The 19,010-nt window shown below is 43.5% G+C and overlaps 1 long non-coding RNA gene across 1 annotated transcript; it reads right to left on the reverse strand.

The window, feature by feature from the left end:
* Nucleotides 1-632: 632 nt before the first annotated feature.
* LOC140689171 (uncharacterized) lies at nucleotides 633-7,652 on the reverse strand. Its single transcript, XR_012064054.1, has 2 exons — nucleotides 7,587-7,652; nucleotides 633-838 (listed from the first exon to the last, which is right to left on the reverse strand). It is a non-coding gene; the product is annotated as an uncharacterized lncRNA (long non-coding RNA).
* Between the last annotated feature and the right edge of the window lie 11,358 nt (nucleotides 7,653-19,010).

Raw genomic sequence — 19,010 nt, forward strand, 5'->3', positions numbered from 1 at the left:
AGTCCAGACTTACTATTTGCGTTAACAGAAGAAGAGAATCTGCAGCATTTTAATAAAAATTTGAAATGAAACTAAATTAGGTATTGAAATTAAGTGTAATTTCTCAAGCTAAGAATAGAAAAAATATATTGAGTGGAGCTCTTTATAGCTGAGAGACATGAGAATAGAAGTTTAACCTAATTTAGTTATTCTTGATGTTTCTCTCTAGCTGGAGATACCATCTCCTTCTTATCCTAATTGAGTTTCCCTATCTCACTCCCATTAATAACTGTTAGTGTGAGATACTGGTCAAGTGGAAAAATGACCATAAATGTTTTCTTATTCTATAGAGGATTAGGTACCTTCAGTATGTATGAGATGACAGTAATTATGAGCCAGCTGAACTACTCCTAAAGAAGAAGATGAATAGCTTTTTTAAAAATAAAATATGTTCTCATCCTTTAAGTTTCAGATAAAAATTCAGCTCACTGAACAATTCTTGATTAAGTATTATTATGTTGAGATATTCTGCAAGTGCAGAATAAAAAAAAAAGCAGGGAAACCAAGTAAGTAAAGATAGAACAGAAAATTCTCTTTACCTACCCATCCCAAAATACACAAGCTAGTAAGAAAGACACACAAGACCAAAAAGAAATAATACAAATACCATATGTTACATGGCTGAATAGAATGTGTGTAAATGTACTGGAGTCACAAATGAGGAGATGGACAGCTTTTCCAAGGAGGTAGGAGAAAATTTCAGGGAGGGTAGCCATGGAGCAGGTTCTTAAAGGGTGGCCAAGCGTTTCGGGAGACAAAACAACCCATCAAAAGTATCTTCTGAGAATCCTCAGGAAATCTGCTGAGAGAGGAAAAAAATCGCCATAAGCCCTGGGCATGTTCAAGGAATCTAAGAAGCAGGGTAAGTCTAGAGAAAGCCGAAAGACCGTGTGGCGAGGACGAGGCTGTGGGTTCTTCACGTCCGGTGCCACTTTTCTGTGCTTGAGCAAATGGGCAACCTCTCCCAGCTTCCTTTCACTTTGCAGAGATCACGTGACTGATTCTATCCAGTAAAATAGGTGTTACCTCTGAGCTGAGGATGAAATGCTCCCTTTATCCTTGATTCTCCAGGGTAAGGCAATAAACATGGGAGCCTTTGAGAGTGAGGTAGCCAAGGGCTAACGCCGGCTGATTTGCTGAATCAACCACGCAGAGGACAGCTGCCTAGTCACCCAGCCTCCAGCGGATTTCGCATGATGGGTGCTGGGCAGAGCTTTGCATTAAGCCACTGAGACTGAGGTATTGTTCCAACAGCATCAGCATCTCCTCTCCCTGCTAGTACTGGAGATGGGGGGAGAGTTGGACCCAAATACACTAAGTTTGAGTATCTTTTCACTAAAAATGTCTAAATTTTAGTACATAACCAGATCATTTCGGGATGACAAAAATGGGTGATGGAACAGAGTAGAACTTTATGGACTGTGCTGTAGGAGGGATTCAAACACAGCTTTTTGCTATTAAGTGAAAAGCCAGCGTTTCAGGCCAGGTTTCTTTCAGCGTGTTGCCTTTCTTCTTCTGGCGGACCTCAGAGACCGCCCTAATCCCGTCGCTAGACCCAGGGGCTCGGGGGGCAGAGCCGCACAGCCCTGCCCTAGAGAAGGCGGAGCTCGGCCCGAGGCAGGGCCTCTTGGGCGCAGATGCCAGCCCTGCTGCCCCGCAAGTAGCGCCTCGCCTAGTGCGGCTCAGACGGAGACCCGGCGGCCGCCCAGAGCCCCCGGGTGGCGTCTGGGGGCCCGCGCCGACCGGCCGTGCCAGCATGTGCTAGATTGGATGCTTATGTGTGTAAGCGTGTATCCTGGGAATTATATTCTTGGATTTAGAGGTGAGTTTTTAGACACAACACCAAAAGCACACTACATTAAGAAAAAAATATTGATAGAGTTTTATTAAAATTAAAAACTTATGATTTGCAAAAGACACTGTTAATTAATGAAATGACAAGCCACAAACTGTAAGGAAATATTTACAAAATACACACTTGATAAAGACATGTCTAAGATATAAAAAGAACATTTCAAACTCAACAATGAGAAAACCACCCAATTAAAAAATGGTCAAAAAATTTGAACAGAGATCTCACTAAGATATATAGATGGCAAGTAAGCATATGGAAAGGTGTTCAACTTTATTTCACATTAGGAAGTTGCAAATTAAAATGAGGTACCATTACATACCTATGAAAATGGCTAAAATCCAAAAAAACTGACAAAATCATGTGCTGTTGAAGATGTGGAGCAAAAGGAACTCTCATTAATTGCTGATAGGAATGCACAATGGTACAGGCACTTTGGAAAACGCTCGGGCAGTTTCTTACAAAGCTAAACTTAATCTTAACCATGTGACTCACCAGTTGTTCCCCTAGATACTTACCCAATTGTGTTGAAAACATATGTCCACACAAATATTACAGCAGCCTTATTCATAATCACTAAAAGCTGTAAGCAACTAAAATATCCTTCAATAGATGAATAAATGTACAAACCATGGTACATCCACACAGCAGAGTATTATTCAATGATAAAAAGAAATAAGCTATCAAAACACAGAAAGATATGAAGAAGTCTTAAATGCCTATTACGAAGTAAAAGAATCCAGTTTGAAAAGGATACATATATATGATTCCAAATACATGACATTCTGGAAAAGGTACAACTATAGAGATAAGAAAAAACACCAATGGTCTAGAGGGAAGAAGGGAGGGTGGGAGCCACAGGTGGGTTACAGAGCATTTTTAGGGCAGGGAAACTATTTTATGTGACAGTGTGTTGAAGGATACAAACTATTATACATTTGTTAAAACCTATTGAACTTCACAACACAGCATGGACCTGAATGTAAACTATATAATTTAGTTAGTGATTATGTATTGACATCAGTCCACTAATTATAACAAATGTAGCACACTAATGCAGGGTGTTAAGAATAAGGCAAATTATCTGTAGGGGGCTGTACAATGGCAACTGTACAGTTTGCTCAGTTTTTCTGTAAATTAAAAACTTCTAAAAAATAATGTCTCCTAACAAAAACAAACAAACAAACAAACAAGGACTCTAAAGCTTTGAGTCTTAAAAAGCAAAGGAAAGTGGTGAAATGATTTTGCCGTTAACAGAAAGTGTCAAAGAAGGAGGAAGAATTCACACATTTTTCATAGTTCCTTTTTCTGAACTGGATGCTTCAAGAATCAGAGCACAAGTCATTTTAGATGTAACAGTTACATTGACAAGATGATGAATTGGTCTGATGATTCCTTTTAAGATATTCATCCTGAAATGTCACATATTTTTATGCTTATAAATGCACTCACTCTCCATTTGGTTCAGATGTTGAGAACTTATTCTGAAAACCTAGACCAGTGGAGAAGAATTTTCCAATGGAACATAGTTAGCAAAGACTAAGAGGTTTTGTATCTTGAGTTGGAAATAGTCCAGGCAACTGTAATGAGAAAAGCTGAACATAGTTGTTGAGAAGAGTCCTGGAAAGAGGACTAGGCCTGCTCAGTCAGGTGATACAGAACTGCAGGGTGGGGTCGGAGGGCCTGGGGGCGGGGCAGAGTCTGCCCTCCAGCAGGAAGACATTGCATTTTGATCACTGTCTTATGAAAAGAGGTGCAAATTATTTCAGGCCGCAGCTGCCTCCTCCCTCAGACTTTCAGGAGATTAAGGATTGGGATGGGATGATCAGCTGAGATCAGGATCCCTCTATTCCGCTTTCCCAGCAGACTCTGGCTGTGACTCTGTCTCCCAGCAGCCGCAGTGCAGGCGCTGGAGGAGATTGTCATAAATGATTTCCTGGGAGTCGTGCATAATTTGCTCTGCCTCAGAAGACTGAAGCTAATTTTGAACAAATTCCTTTGCTGTCATCTAGTGTAACAGCCAATTTAGATAAATCCTTGAACTGGGATTCCACATACATTACGTTGTCTCCTAAACAAAGACAGACAAACTCGGGACACTCATAGTATGCAACTGATTGCTTAGGTTTAATGCCAAGCTCCTTTTACAACAGTCCAATTTTTAATCTCATCTTTGCAAACAAAGACTCAATCAAAAGATTAAGCATGTCCAGAGACCGCAGAGAGTACAAAGAGGGCCTGTGTTTTAACAAGTGGTGCCCATCCTTCTTGCCTGTTTTGACCAGAGGATCTGACTGCTAATTAGACACTTGTTGGGAAGGAAGAGCCATTTTAGTGGGTTTTACATCAAAACACAGTGAGAAACTATACCTTTGCTACCTTCATTATCATGGTTCTGTGGACATGGACAATGAGCCAGTGGCTGCATCTTGAATCCATTTGTGACCATGTATTCAGATTTAAATGAGACTGGACTTCAATCTTCCCAATTTGTCCTAAGGAATATCTCACCCCCCTAGTTCTTCTTCGTCTGCTGTGTTATGATAGTTAAGATCAGAGGGTTAAAAATAATTACATTTCTTGGTTCTGGTCCAGAGTGTCACTCTGGGCAGGTTATTTAATCTTTGTGAGCTGTAGCGTGCTATCTGAAGTGTGGACATAATAGTACAGTTGACTCGATGTTGGTAGGAGAACTAAATCAAAGTTGCTCGGAAAAGATTTAGCTCTGAACCCACACACATACACATGGGAGCTTCTTGGGAAATGCTGGGCCTGTTAAGGATGCTGATAATATGCTAATAATGGGAGCAACCTATTTAGAGGTCATGGTGCCTGGAGCTGGAACGGCCCATATGTAGCAACAGCCTGGCTCCTGTCTGACTGTCTGCTGTGACCTGCTGTCCCCTGTATTTTCTTTCCTGGCTCTTCTAGTTGCTGATTCCTTTCTTACACTCTTGACATCTTTAAAAATAGCAGTATAATTGTTAAATATTTATTGAGTGCTTACAGTGTGCCAGGCCAGGTGCTGGTCCCTGGGGAGACAGGGCTGAGGACGACAGATAGCTGTACTCCCTCGGGGGCCACCAGTCTGTGAACACAAACAACCACCATTCGTACAGTGGAGGCAGGCTCTGCTTTGTGCTAAGAACCTGACACGACATGCGTTTTCACAGTCCCCCCGTTATCGGGTAGACACTGCTCTCAGCATCTTGCTGAAGAGACTAAACTGGAAGTAAGTTGCTTAGATGCAGCCTGCAGGTAGAAGAGACTTGGACCTTCCTTGCTTTGATGCCCCGTTAGGCCTGGAGGATACAGTCAGTGTTTGGCGGGTTGAGTCTCAGATACCTACTGGACGTACAGTCAAAAACTTCAAGTAAAGTAGTTGGACGTATATACTCAGATCTCAGAAAAAACCAAATAAAAATGTAGCTATGAGAGAGACCAGCTGTACGGAGGAGTCTGGAGAAGTGGGAGCGGATGATATCGCCCCAAGCTGTATCCTTTAGCCCCTTCAGGGGACTTCAGCAGAGCAGCAAACATCAAGCCCCACCTCTAGAGAGCTTTCTTTACTTGGTTTTCAGTGGGACCTGGGCACAAGCCCTTGTAAAGTTTATGAGGTGATTTGAATACAGTCAGGATTGAAAGCCTTGACTTCAAAACCAGTGAAAAAATAAAAGAAGACAAAATAGAATCCAGAACCTTGACTCCAACATGAGAATTCATGCAAAGAGGGAAAAATGTAGCCAAGGAGGCAGGTGAGCAGTGGGAGGAACTGGGCTAACAATGGTGTAAGTGAGAGGGTGGACAGTAACACTAGGAAATACAGAAATGGGACTGAGCAGGAATTTGGGGAGAAGAGAAGATGCCCCCATTGGCATGAACTCTGCCAGCCGTATCACAGGATCGAGAAATCACAGGGAAGCCCTCCAAGATCAGTCGGATGTTAGACGCGTGGGTCACTGAGACAGAGGTTGGCCCATCTCCTGTTGGCCGCATCCCACGTCACGCTGGGTTCTCATCCATAATGCAGAATCAGGTGACAGTTAACTTAGGTAATCAGATATTGTCTGGGAACTTGAGATCCGTCTACTTTTTCCAATCATCAATTTAAACAAACTGACATCACTGTAAATTTCTTACAAAGAACTGCCACTGGTGCAGCAGCAGATGCAAAAGAATTCTCCAGACTGATGATGGAAATAGCTCAGGAGCTCACCCTGAATGTCTATGGTGGGACATACCAGGAGGAGCTGTCATTTAGGGCCAGGGTCATTCTCTCACCCTTTCATTTGCCTACTGCTCTACATGCAATTTTTGGTTTGTTTGTAGTTTTTCTCATATGTGAAGTCGTAGTTTCATGCAGAAGGTAGACCTTCCTTAAAATGGCAGTGTTAAAGTTGATTCACTGTGTAGGGTAATGTTCCTGTTGTGCGAATCCCTGTGATTTAATCCCAGTTCTGTCACTTATTGTTCTGTAATCTTGGACACATTACATCACACTCAAAGGCTCAGTTTCCAAATGTGGAAGATAATTGTAACACTAGAAGAAACCTTTAGGATTTTCAAGAATTCCTGGCACATGCTTGGGATTCAGTAAATATCTATATTGGTGTAATACAATCATTATGTCTGTTTCTCTTTCTCCTTAATTATGGGGAAATTCATGATGAAATGTATTTTCTTCAATGTTCATAGCCGTGAGTTGGGAATAGAAATATAAACCATAGAAATGAATAAAAATGTCCTTGACTTTGAGGAATGGATACCCTGGAGGAGGGTGCAGACACCCAGAGATAACTCTAAGTTGTTCTGTGATTAGTGCAGCACAGGAGCGTAGTGCGCTATAGGACCACTCATGTATTTGTTCATCGCATTAAGTTGTTTTCAGGGTTTCTCATGTGCTAGTTCCATGGCACATCGTAGGGACCCCATATGCACGATGTATGCCGAAGGAGTGGATGCATCACTATCCTAAATCATTAGTTTACAGTATGAAAATCCTAGATGGAAGGTTGCCTCCGTGTTCTGTGTTACATCACATCTGATAAGTCAACATTAAAAGTGCAACTTCAGGAGAGGGAATTCCTCTGTCTGTTCCAATTTTTATAAACACTTTCAGCTCCAGGTGCATAACCCATCAATCTGGTCACGCTACAATAAAACTGGATGAATCAGCTTTAGAGACTCAGCTTTAAATCCTCTTCATCAATATTATTTTTGTCTTAGAATGAGAATAACACAGATAAACCAAAGGGCAGAAAAGACCCTCTCATTTTTCGTTCGAGCTCATTCTGATCCAGTGAGATAATGTCTTGTGCTGAGAAGAGGCACTTCTGTCTCCCAGAGCCACAGTGCCATCTGTCTTCTTCCCATCAGCTTCTGAACGCTCTTTCCTTCGCCCTCCTGGAGGAGCTAGGATTTTCCTTGCTTTGTTTAAGAAAGCACTGTGTCAGCTTCTCAGTGGCACTGGGAAGAGTTTGTTCCTTTGAAACAAGGTTGCAATCATTGCTAACAGTTTCACCTTCTAATTAGAATTATTCATTGGGAGGCAGTGGGGCCATTGGGATGAACAGAGGACAGGAGGAGGGGCTTGAAGTACAGGCTTAGTCTCGAAATGAAACTAATGACCTGCTTGGACACTTGCTCCAGAAAAATCCCCAGGATTTATGGACACACTTCACATATGTACACAGACCTGACGGCTGATCCTGGCCCCAGCTGTCTCTTCCATTTTGCTCGGCTTTGGTTTCCTGTGATCTCGTCTCCCTTTGTTTTTGTAACAAAGTGGAAAACACAGTTACCATAGAATCTTGGGGGATGGGAAGGCAGATTGGTCCAGGGGTTGCCAAGAAACAGAGCAGTGAGGAGAGGATGCTGGGAGACACTCCCAGTGGAGATGCTGCCTGAGAGCAGAGTCATGGTGGAGAATCACAAGAGCACAGTGCCTCTCCTGTGGTGTCCCCAAACACTCAGAAAACAGGAAATACCATTAAATATCAAATGTAATGAAATTGCTTGTGAGAAATAAGTGTTGGAGGTTATCAGTGAGCTTCTTTAATATTTTCGCCAACTTCAGTCCGCAGGTTACTAGGAAAAAAAGCAATGCTTTTCTTGAGAGTGCATGCTTCGTTCATTATACAGCAGTGATCTGAGTTCCTAGGATGTGCTTGATGGTCGGTGCTTTGCTTCCAGTGGTGAAAAAAGATTGTGTCCTTGGTCACTCGGAGCTCCCAGTTCTGCTGCTGGGAATTTGATCGTCATCAAGAATATATTTTAAAGACATAGAAAACACACTTACGATTACCAGTGGGGAAAGGGGTGGCAAGGAATAAACTGGGAGTTTGAGATTTGCAGATACTAATATGTACAGGTTCATTCTGTTCAGCACAGGGAACTATATTCAATATCTTGTAATAACCTATAATGAAAAAGAATATGAAAACAAATACACGTACATATGTGACTGAACTATTGTGCTGTGCACCAGAAATTGACACGCCATTGTAAACTGACTATGCTTCCATTGAAAAAAAGAATGTATTTTAAAAGCTGCCCTGGACTTCGCACTAGGTGCCTAGGCTTTTGCACCCGACTCCGAATTTAATTAGCCACATAACTAAGTCGCTTAATCTCCCTGGATCACAGTTTCTTTATCTGTAAAATGGGATAAGAAGGAATAAAATTAGCTGCTCTGTGTCTCGCAGGGAGATGGTAAGAATCAAATCAGATGTAGGTATGAAAAGATTTCAGACGGTGGAGTGTATCATTCCTGATTACTGCCGTTACCATTGGAAACAGCATCATAGAGCCATCAGCGGTTTCTGGGTGTGTGTGCGTGTGTGTGTGTGTGTGTGTGTGTGTGTGAGTTTGAGGAGGTGTTAATTATAGTGAAAGTGGAACTTGGGATCAGTTCAGCTCTGAGGCGAGTAGTTGAAGGGCCCTTGGTGCTGATTGCTGCCTTTCCCCACCCCGCGCCCGCTCCGGAGGACGGAGTCTTCCTGCAACGGCTCTCATCCCATGGGAGAGAACACCCGTCGTGCAGGTAACCAGCTCCTGGCTAATGACTGAGACTTTATAAGAAGGTGGGCACTGTCCTAGGTCCATATTGTGTCTAAAACCAGCTTAATCCACGCTGGCCTGCTGACCTTCAGGGAAACGCCCCTGTTCTCAAAGCTTTCACAGTCTGTCAGGGCAGCTCAGGGCCAGGCTGAAGACAGAGGGCTGCAATTACCACATAAATAATGAGGAACATTTCAAGGCTAAATAGTGTTAGATTCATTTACCAGGGTCACGCATTTACTCACAATACACTCAAATGTGAAAATAAATTAAGTTTATGTTTTTCTTTCATCAGATTTTCCTCAAAAGCCTCATCCTTGTAAGTGGTAAAGAAGAACTCAGATTCTGCCCATTTTTAATAAAATTCATCCAAGTTAACCATTTAAGCATTCCTTTAGTAATAGCCTCTTGGAATTCCACCCCCATCGCCCTCCTCTTCCCCTGGTGGCGTGTGTTCTAGTTCTGGGATCCAGGGAAGAGCAAGGCTTCTCATTCCCGATGCTTCCCTCGGACCCAGCTGCCATCTGATGTGCAGCAGCAGGGCTGGTCTGTCCTGGCTGGTGCAGGACAGGCGTTCTCTTGGTCCTTTGCAGTGATGCTCTAACCTCCAGGACTGGAGTCCTTGACACCAGCCGATTGCTGGTCTTGAAGTCCCTTTACACTGTAACCTTTATCACTTTGACCTTGGGCCTCTGCCAGCTCTCAGGCTTCTGGCACCTTCTAGTTCCTCCCGGGGCCTTGCAGGAACCTGATTTACCTGTACACATTGGAGTCACTCCAGACATCCCCCAAACTGCTTCGGCTGGGGTCCTGCAGTCATCCCTCCCTGCCCTTGTCCCCACACCATGCTGGGCGTGATGCCAGGTCACCAGGTGGAGGTGGGGATTCTCCTAGAGGACGTCAAGGAGAGCAGGTGGAGGGAAGGGGAAGAGGGGGGCATCCTCGCGCTGCCCTTCTTGATCTTTCCTGTCCGTTTTCCCAACCACTGCATCACCTGGAGTTGGAAAATGTCCACTTTTTTCTTAAATCTTCTTTTCCTTTCTAACTAGTACTTCTGTTAAGTTTTGAAAAGTAAACTTAATCAAGCTGGGTTTGAAAAGCTATATAATTGTTATACTATCTGGGGGATAAATGAAGTCTTGAAAAAAAAATCAATGGTTTAACATTATTGGGAATAATATTTTGGTGGAGTCAAGGCTTGTTGTTTTGGTGAAAAGGCTGAGATTTGGGCTGGTGGTGGTGTGAAGGCCCCACGTGGCCCCAGAGGAGAGTATATAAAGGCAGCAACACGAGGGAAGGAGCTGGGGTCAGAGGGAAGACTGGCCCTGAGTGTGGGACAGTCAGGGTGCTCCAGCGAAGGGGCGTAGTGGGGCACCACAGAGATCTGCGTGGAAGCAGAGCCCTGGGCCCTTGGAGCCGAGTGGCTGTGAGCGAGCCGAGCCCTTAAGCTCTCTGAGCTTCACTTGAACACCAGCTGTAGCAGCTGTCCCTTAGGGTTGCTGCGAGGAATGCGCGCGGCACTTAGCCCGGGTCTTGGACAACAGATTGTTTTCCCTTCTCTGTGCTTTTCTTGTTAACGAATGGAAGACGGTCTAGGGATGGATGAAGGAATGATCATGAGAAACCACTACCAAGAGCTTTCCGCTCGCCCCCTCCTGTAACATGTGCGATTAACACCACCTTTTTACAAGTACCTGGTCTGGCACAGAAATCAGGGGCTTAAGGAGGCCGACAATTTCCATGCAAGATTATCATCAACTTTCCCATGCGTGCCAAGTGCACTCGGAAAGCGATCCCCAGTGAGCGTCTTCTCCGTGTTCAAGTTTCTCATTGTGAGCTTATCCTGAGAAACAAGTGAAGGGCGTTTGTTCGTGGTATTTCAGCTGCACCAGAGCATTGACAGTGTGTGCCACATCGATTCAGAAACTGTGCTGGAAATGCCGTGCCTGGGGAGGGTGCCGTGGCTTTAGGGAAGGAGCATGTCACCCCCTCGTGGACACTTCTGGACCTTCACTTCCCGGTCTGTGCACTGTGGACATGCTTCCCATCTGCCTCCATTTTCTGATGTTGCTGCAAAACTAAATGAGAAAATTACATGAACCTAATCTGTGAAGTTTACAAATTCCTGTCTACATTTTGTAGATACTAAAGCTATTACCTACAATTGATTAGATATTTATTGTCAACCATCATATTTGCATTTTTCAAAACAATTACTCTTGTTCCTTTGTAAAAAGGGAATTTGATGAGTCACAGAAATAGAGGTGGAACTGGATAAGAAGCAGAATTTTCTGGTGTCCTTAAAAGGAGGTGAGGTATTGGAGATGTGATGGCGGGGCGTCGGCGCTGAGAGTTGGAAGAGGGGAGAGTAGTTACTGGAGCCCTGGGTGGGTCCTATTACGTGAGCAAAAGCAAGTTGCTGCCCAGTGGGCTCGGGGGTTAATGAGACCTGCCTTCCTTAAGCAGTGACTTTCCAGGGGACAGACAACAGAGAACTGCCAAATGAGACTAGTCACAGTGGAGCAAAAAATACTCTCAACTAGTGGCTTTGCAATCAGCACTTTAGGGACTCCGGGGCAATGCAGGAGTTGTTAAGTGAGGCAGTGATGATATCAAACTGAGCATTGGCCTGATCGAGTTGAGGGGGTATCAGAGTCAAAATATTGGGTGTGATCCTCAGCTGTGCCCCTACAAGCCAACCAGGTTGTCAGACAGGAGTCTCCTAGCAATTGCCCTCAGCCAGCTAATGGCCCTGATGGAAAGAGCACCAAAAACAGGAAGGAGAGTCGTGCAAACCCAGCTGAGGGGTCAAGTTGTGTTTCCAGAGGTGGTGAGGAAAGCAGAATTTCAAAACACAGGTAGAGATCATTTGGGCAAAGAAAGTTAGGGATTCAATAACGGGGACACACATTTGAGGCAGAATGAGTGAGAGCCAAGTCAGAAAGCTGAGCACATGTGTCAGGTTGTTACGAGGAGGGATGGACCAGGCTGGAGAAGGCTTTATGGGAACTTCAGTGAGGCCTGAAGGTTTGTCCACCTGGACCCCCACATCATACTCAACCTCTCTGACTTTGTTCCAATTTTGCAAGGCAGGAAATCCATCAGCAACTCTTTCAAGCTTCATGCAATTCTGCTCTCTGTCCCTCCTGCCTGAACTGTCACAAACCCAGTGTGAAGCGTGATTTGTTACATTCACAGCATTTTTTCTTAAGGCAATACTGACTGCTCAAGAAAAATAATGACTAAAAAGCACCTTCTCCCCAAACTCTCTTGTCAATAGAAGAGGGAAAAAAAATAGAAAGAAAGAAAAAATACCTGCCTGGCATAGGTATTGTAAATGGAGCCATCAAAACCCCCTCTGGGTTTTTATGATAAATACACACACAAGGCAGGTATTTTGGTGAAAAACTATTTCTATTTTAATGCAAGAAAGACAGACCAATACATCAGCCCCTGCCTCTTAATTCTCATAATATGTTGCCTCGTTTTGCCCACCTTTCTCTTTGCTGTAGGAAAAACTCTAAATGTGTTAGTGACATGAACTTGGTTCAGAACCTCCAAACTGTCTTCCCCTTGTTTAGAGATCCCAAGAACCAAAGTCTTAACATAACTATATCTTGTGGAATTTTTAGGATTTCCTGAGTTTGAATTCATAACTGACTAATGACTTATTTCCTGAGAAAGACAAATTATGCCAAAGTTATTGGGAGATCTGTGCTAGACAAAGCAGAAGCAAACAATTAGTTAAGAAGGTAAGGTGCTTTCTGTTGGGCACTTGATTTGGGCTAAGTTAAAACCTGGAGACTGAAATGGAATGCCAGAGACTGACTAAAGGACATAAAAACCAGAGGGCCATTAGGCAAGAGAAATAAGCAACACTCCAAGAAGGAAGAGGGTGCGTGTAAATCGGGCAAGATCTGTGATGCACAAGCATTAGAGAGATTCAGGACTGAGCTGCTCTGCATTTAATTTTTTGATATTCTGTTCCTCATGCAGTTTTCTATTAATTTAGATTTTTAAAGACCCTGTATTAAAACCTACTTGTCTTGACTACTGCGTTTTCCCGGATCCTCTGAAACCACACCTGAGGCAAGAGCCTCACCCGCCTCACTTTCCTTCCAGCCTTGCCAGTAAACTCGGGTCGTTTTTGACTCTAGCAAGAGTATTTTTAGTAGAGAAGAGGGGACAAAAGTCAGACTTTAGAGGCTTAGGTGTAAATGGAAGGGAGTGAGAAAATGAAATCGTAAAGTAGAGGTTATGATTTTGAAAGGTCCAGAGGTTTAAAGGAAATGATGAGGCAGCGGATGCCAAAAGGACCTGTAAGACCAACAAACTATTGAGACAAGAAGTCACTTCCACCACCTGGCACAATTGTTTCTAGGACAATCATTGCACCCCAAGTTCTACCACCTTAAGTATAATGGTAAAGCATTTTTCTCACGTCTACCCCCACTGTTGGGCTGAACCAAGCATCTACCTTTCCTTTTTGAGACAGGGCAGAACTACCACCAGAACCATAGCAGTGGTCCCACAAGTTTAAGACAGTGGTGTCCTTACTGAGACACGAGTGCTCTTCTGAATGGTAGGGGGTCACTCTTCCCCAAAGCAGTGCACATGGAGCTCGCGGTCCCTTGGCTGGCCGCAGCCCAGCATCCCTTCTTCAGATGGCTTCTGAGACAGTGAACACGTACGTCCCCACGGCTTCATGATGACCCATGAGTTCATGGTGTCTGTACCTGTGTGTCCAACCGGAACTCCCTCAGGAAATTTAATCCTGTGTCACCGAACACCTCATGGCCATGTCCACTTCCATGACCCACAGATCCCTCGGTCACATCTAAGTACATAGAAGTACTTGTGTAAATGATCCTATGTCTATTATGGTCCGATAGGCCCCTTGTTTACCAAGTCCATTCTCCTTTCTCCCTGAGCACACAACTCCACTACCATTGTCAAGCTCCCTCCCCGTTTGATGTGGACATGCATTGTTTCTAGCTAACGGAAGCACACGGAGGTGATACACGCTGCTTCCACCCTTGGCTTATTAAAACAACAACCACCACAACAACAGCTATGCAAGTGTCTGCCTTCTCTCTTCTCCCAGCTGCTGATCCAACTGGACATCTCAGAGGATGCAGAGCCCCCTGGGGATAAGGGAACTGGGAGATGGAGTGAGCCTGGTCCCTGAATCACCAAGCGGGAAGTCGACCCTGGCCCTCCCCACTGCAGTGAGGAAAATAAGTGAAAGTTATATTCTAAACCACTAGAGCAAAGGGGCCAGCATTGCATTAGTCTGTAGGAGCTGAGGACCCGATTGAAGAAATAAGCGTTACTCCCAGGTTCTGCCTTCTCTTAAGCCTCTACATTTAATTAATTCACTTAACTCTGTGACATCCATTCAGCGCTTCCCTTCACTTTACTTACCATTTTATTTTACAGTCACATCTCCTGCAGTGAATTGCAGTGGTCTCCTAAGCACATCATTCCCTGCAGCAGTGCCGTCCAATGAGGATGCAATGCAAGCCCTGGAGGTTATTTTAAATTTTGAAGTACTTCTATTTTTTTTTTTAAAGTAAAAAGTAACAGAAAAAATAAATTTAAGGAATATATTTTCTTTGGGTCCACATACCAAAATCATTATTTCAACTTGTAATCAATATAAAGATGTTAATGAGACAATTTACATTTTTGTACTAAGTCTTTGGTGTGTATCTTACATTTCCAGCACATCAGTTCAGCAGAATAGACACATTTGAAGGGCTCATGGGTACACACATCTAACGGCTGCCTTAGGGTTAGGGGACAATGTAGGTCTGCATTTCTGTTCCTTCCTGAACGACTTTCTACACTATAGTCTGAAGGTAGAATTTCACAATTATACTTCTTGCTTCTAAGATTAAAAAGACTTTGCCAGTCAGGCCTCTATAAGCTCTCCCCCAAACCATCTCAAACAGATTTATAGAAAGTCAGTGTAATTTCTAACAAATGTACCTTCAAGATGGACCTATAGACTCATTTACCGCCTTTCACGCTTCTTAGAAGGGCTTGCATAGATGGCTACAATCCAGACAATTTTATAACCCTGTTTTTTTCAGTCATTACTTTCTCCTTGGGATCAATTCCTAGTGAATTTCTAATCCTTTCTTGTGTGCTAATAATCTTCTTTGCCTTCTGTCTACTGCAAATATAAATCCCTACCCTTGAACACGTGTCTTTTTTTCCCTCACACCCATCACGTGCTGTTATGTACCATGTTTTTGTTGTTGTTGTTCAAGAAACAGAATATCTGACTTAACATGGCTAAAATACTAGTGCATTTTTGCCTCACATGTCAGGGGGTTCTGAAATTTCAGGACTGGTAAATTCAACAGCTCAAGGATGACACCAGTCCTTCCCAGTTAAGGTCTTTGAAACTTCTTTTCCTTCCTCCTCATTGTCAAAAAGTGGTTGCCCAGCACTCCAAGCATCACGTTCTCGGACACCAACATCTAAGCATAGGAGGAGATGACAAGTTTGATTTCCTTGCAGTATTATTTTTATTAGGAGGAAAGCATTCCCCAGAACCACCCTCAAAGGTGTCCTCAATTCCTGTCCCAGGACTGTGTCACACGCCCACCAGCTAGCTGCAAGGGAGGCTCGTAATGCAAATATATGGCACCTCAACCCTGTGGTGGGAGGCGGGGACTGTAAGTGTGGTGGTGCAGGGGGAACGGTGGAGAGTCAGCCAACAAGGCCAGCTAACACATTCCTAGGCTTTGTCTGGTCGCTCAAGGCTCTAATCAGATGTCACCCCCTTGGAGCCTCCATGAAATCTCATTTCCCAGGCGAGCTTAGTGCCGGTCACCTTGCTTCACTGTGCCCTGTGCCTGTCATCCTTGTGCCCTCGTGACGCTGTCCTGAAACTCCCTGGTTGTGTGTTGCGCTCTTCTGACCAAAAGTGAGCTCATTGAAGGCAGTGAAACTGTCTGGCTCATTATTATATAATCATCACCTGGTATACTGCCTGGAATATAACAGATATTGAAAAAATAGATAGTATTTAATTGAATATTTTTATGATACATTTCACTTCTAATTTGACAGTATTTGGATTACATACTGAGGGGTAATTTATCTATAGGTTTTGATTTTTCCAACCTGGCTTTTAAACACAAATAATATGAACCTCAAGGGATAATTTGTTCCAGGTCCCTGCATTTAATCATTTCATTAGGCTCACTAAGGAGGTGAATTAACTGAGGTCTCAGAGAGAGACTTGCACTAGCAGTTTGAGCTCACTGCAGGAAACAAACCACTCTCAGTATCTGACACAAAATGTGAATTAATACAAAGAATGAAGTGTTTGTGGAATCTTGGAAGGACCAGAGGAGCAAGAATCAGAGACGTGCAGCAGCGGAGGCTGGAGCCCACCCACCGCAGGGACTGGGGAATCAGAAAGTGCTGGTGCGGCTGCCGCCACCCGCCACTGCTCCTTGGCGACCACATGGCTGTAACCTGACCGGCCAGCAGAAACAGCAGCAGGAAGACTGCGCTCCTCACTCCTCTCTTCTCAGTTACTTATGTGAATGTAGTTGGCAGAACCAAATTTGCATCCAGAAGCCTAGCTACTATGGAGCCAAGAAGTGTTGATTTTTGCTCCCCAGGCTTTATGGTACAGATCATCCCAGAGGAGGATGGGTGGGTGGATGCCGAGTGTCAGTTAACCTTATCTGATCCACTTACGTAGAGTTATTCAACTAATAATTGGTGGGAAAGAGACTTAGCTTCTAACCTCTGGACATAACGTAGTATCGACAACACCTAACACGTCAGCACTGTGGTGGCTCTCGATTATCACGGTACAGCAGAAAGATCTGTAGGGGAGAAAACCCTCACAGTGAAGCCAGCCTCACATTATCCGCATAGAGATATTCTTGGTCCAGAAACATTTGCTTTTCTCTCTCCAGCTGTTGGCTTTGTTTCTCAGATGAGAAAATCACACGTATGTATAGTCAGCAACTGTAAAGCTGAATGCCGCAGTCTATTTGTGACTCCTAGACAAGGCGGGGAAATGTATGTACAAAACCCAGCTGACATTTTTGACTTTAAAAATGCATTTGTGTTAATTTAGCACTCTAAGTTGAAGCTTAAGGAGGGGCATGAAAAGCACGTCTTCTAAATGATACCAAAACATATGGCATTCTGGGGTGATGCAGTCACCAGGTTTACATCATCTGCTTGAGTCTCCACCTGCAGGTGATGCCGAGACGAGAGGGAGCTTCCGCAGTAGTTTTTATGTGGCTTTGAAGTCCTGTCACCACAAGCTGTGGGCCACTAAGAGGGAGGGTCATGTTCAGGCACCTGATTTGTCAAGACTCCAAAGTGACTTCGTACTTGAGAACCCAGAGGGGCCACCTGAGCGTTCTGGCATTCTGTGCATTGTCTTAAACTGTGACTCTGTCAGCAAGTCCTTCTGACTCTGCCTTGGAAATGCTGCTCATGTTTGCACTCACTGGGATGCCTTCTGACATATGCAAGCCTGTACCTAGTTCATCCAGTTGTTCTGATAATTTAGTGCAGAAAAAGAGATCGCTCTACCAAGACAATCCGTTCTCGGTATCAGACAACCCCTTCTATCAATGCCAGAGATTTCTTCTTAAAGCAGAGATTCAGCATTTCAATAATTGATCTCTTTGCGATGACCCACAAACTATATCAAGGAAGTGAGTTTAAAAAAAAAAAGAAAACTCCTGCCATGAAGAAGTTCACAGCCCAATCAGGAGATGGCATAGAGTAGTGAAACAGCTGAGTTCTCGCAAGTGTGTGAGTTCACAGACCAACCCTCTATTCTCAGCCGTGTGGCCAGAGTTACTTAGCCCTTGTCTGTCTCAGTTTTCCCATCTGTAAAATGACACTCGTGATCCTTACTGTTTTCAGTTTGTAGAACTATGTAATTGAATGCATCTAAAATTACTTGGAACCAAGACAGAGAAGTTGACCAAAATAAGTTGACTATTGGTAACCAAAAAGTTATATCTCACCTTGATAATTGCAAAGAGAGAAAACTGTAAAAGCATACCAGAAGCATGGTATCAAATCAGTCTGAAGTTCTCTAATATTTTTTCCTTAAACCAGAAAGTAAATGGTTTATTTTAATTCATGCAATTCATTTCAGTTCAACAGAAGTCTGTTGGGAGCACATGCTCTGTGCCTAGCGTGGATGAAACATGTTTTTGCAGATATTACCTTTTCCACGTTGTCCACACAGGAATATTTCTATATAAATAAAATTATCCCTCATCCTAAACTTGGAAGACTAAATCTTAAGTTGTAAAACCTGGACACAAAGCAATATAACTTAGTGATTAAGATGACACCCTCTGCAAACAGAAGGCAAACATTAGGATCTTAGCGTCAGAAGTTCTCTCTGTTACTGTAGGCAAGATCGTAGCTGTCCTGTGCTTCAGCTACCTCACCCATCAAACCTCAATAAAAATGGGACATGACTCACAGAAGTGCTACAAACAGAAAACAAGTCCATTTCTGCCATTTCTTAGAATTGTTCTTGGTGCTTAGTAAGCGTGCTAATGTCAGTTGCTACTATAGAACTTGCCAAAGGCTTGGATGTTCAAATGTGACCGAGCTGGGATTTGAACTCAGATCAGTCTCATTCCTGAGCTCAAATTCTGTTTACAACATTACATATACTTCTCCAGTAGTATTGTTGTTTGATGGGAGGGAAATTAGAAGACACCCAGGCCAAGTGTACAGTCAGATGTGTGGCTTAAATGAAGCAACTGTCCCAGGTTTAAGAGGATTAAGACTTGGAGAGTCTTGAGGAAGCCAGGCCCCTCCTCCTAGACGCCGTCATTTGCTGGACTGTCTGCTGAATAGGAACAGACACAGTGAATACTAATTAAAAGCTAACTTTAAATTAGTGACTATAAAAACATGCTTAATGTCTGTCAAGTGAGCAAGTAAATCACGGCTGAGGATATTGTCTGGATTATATTATTTTGCTGTAAAAGTGGCTGAAAATGCACTTAATGAGTCATTGAATTCAGGATTTCAATTTTTTTCT

The sequence above is a fragment of the Vicugna pacos genome, chromosome 25, assembly GCF_048564905.1.
Source record: "Vicugna pacos chromosome 25, VicPac4, whole genome shotgun sequence".
Classification (NCBI taxonomy): domain Eukaryota; kingdom Metazoa; phylum Chordata; class Mammalia; order Artiodactyla; family Camelidae; genus Vicugna; species Vicugna pacos.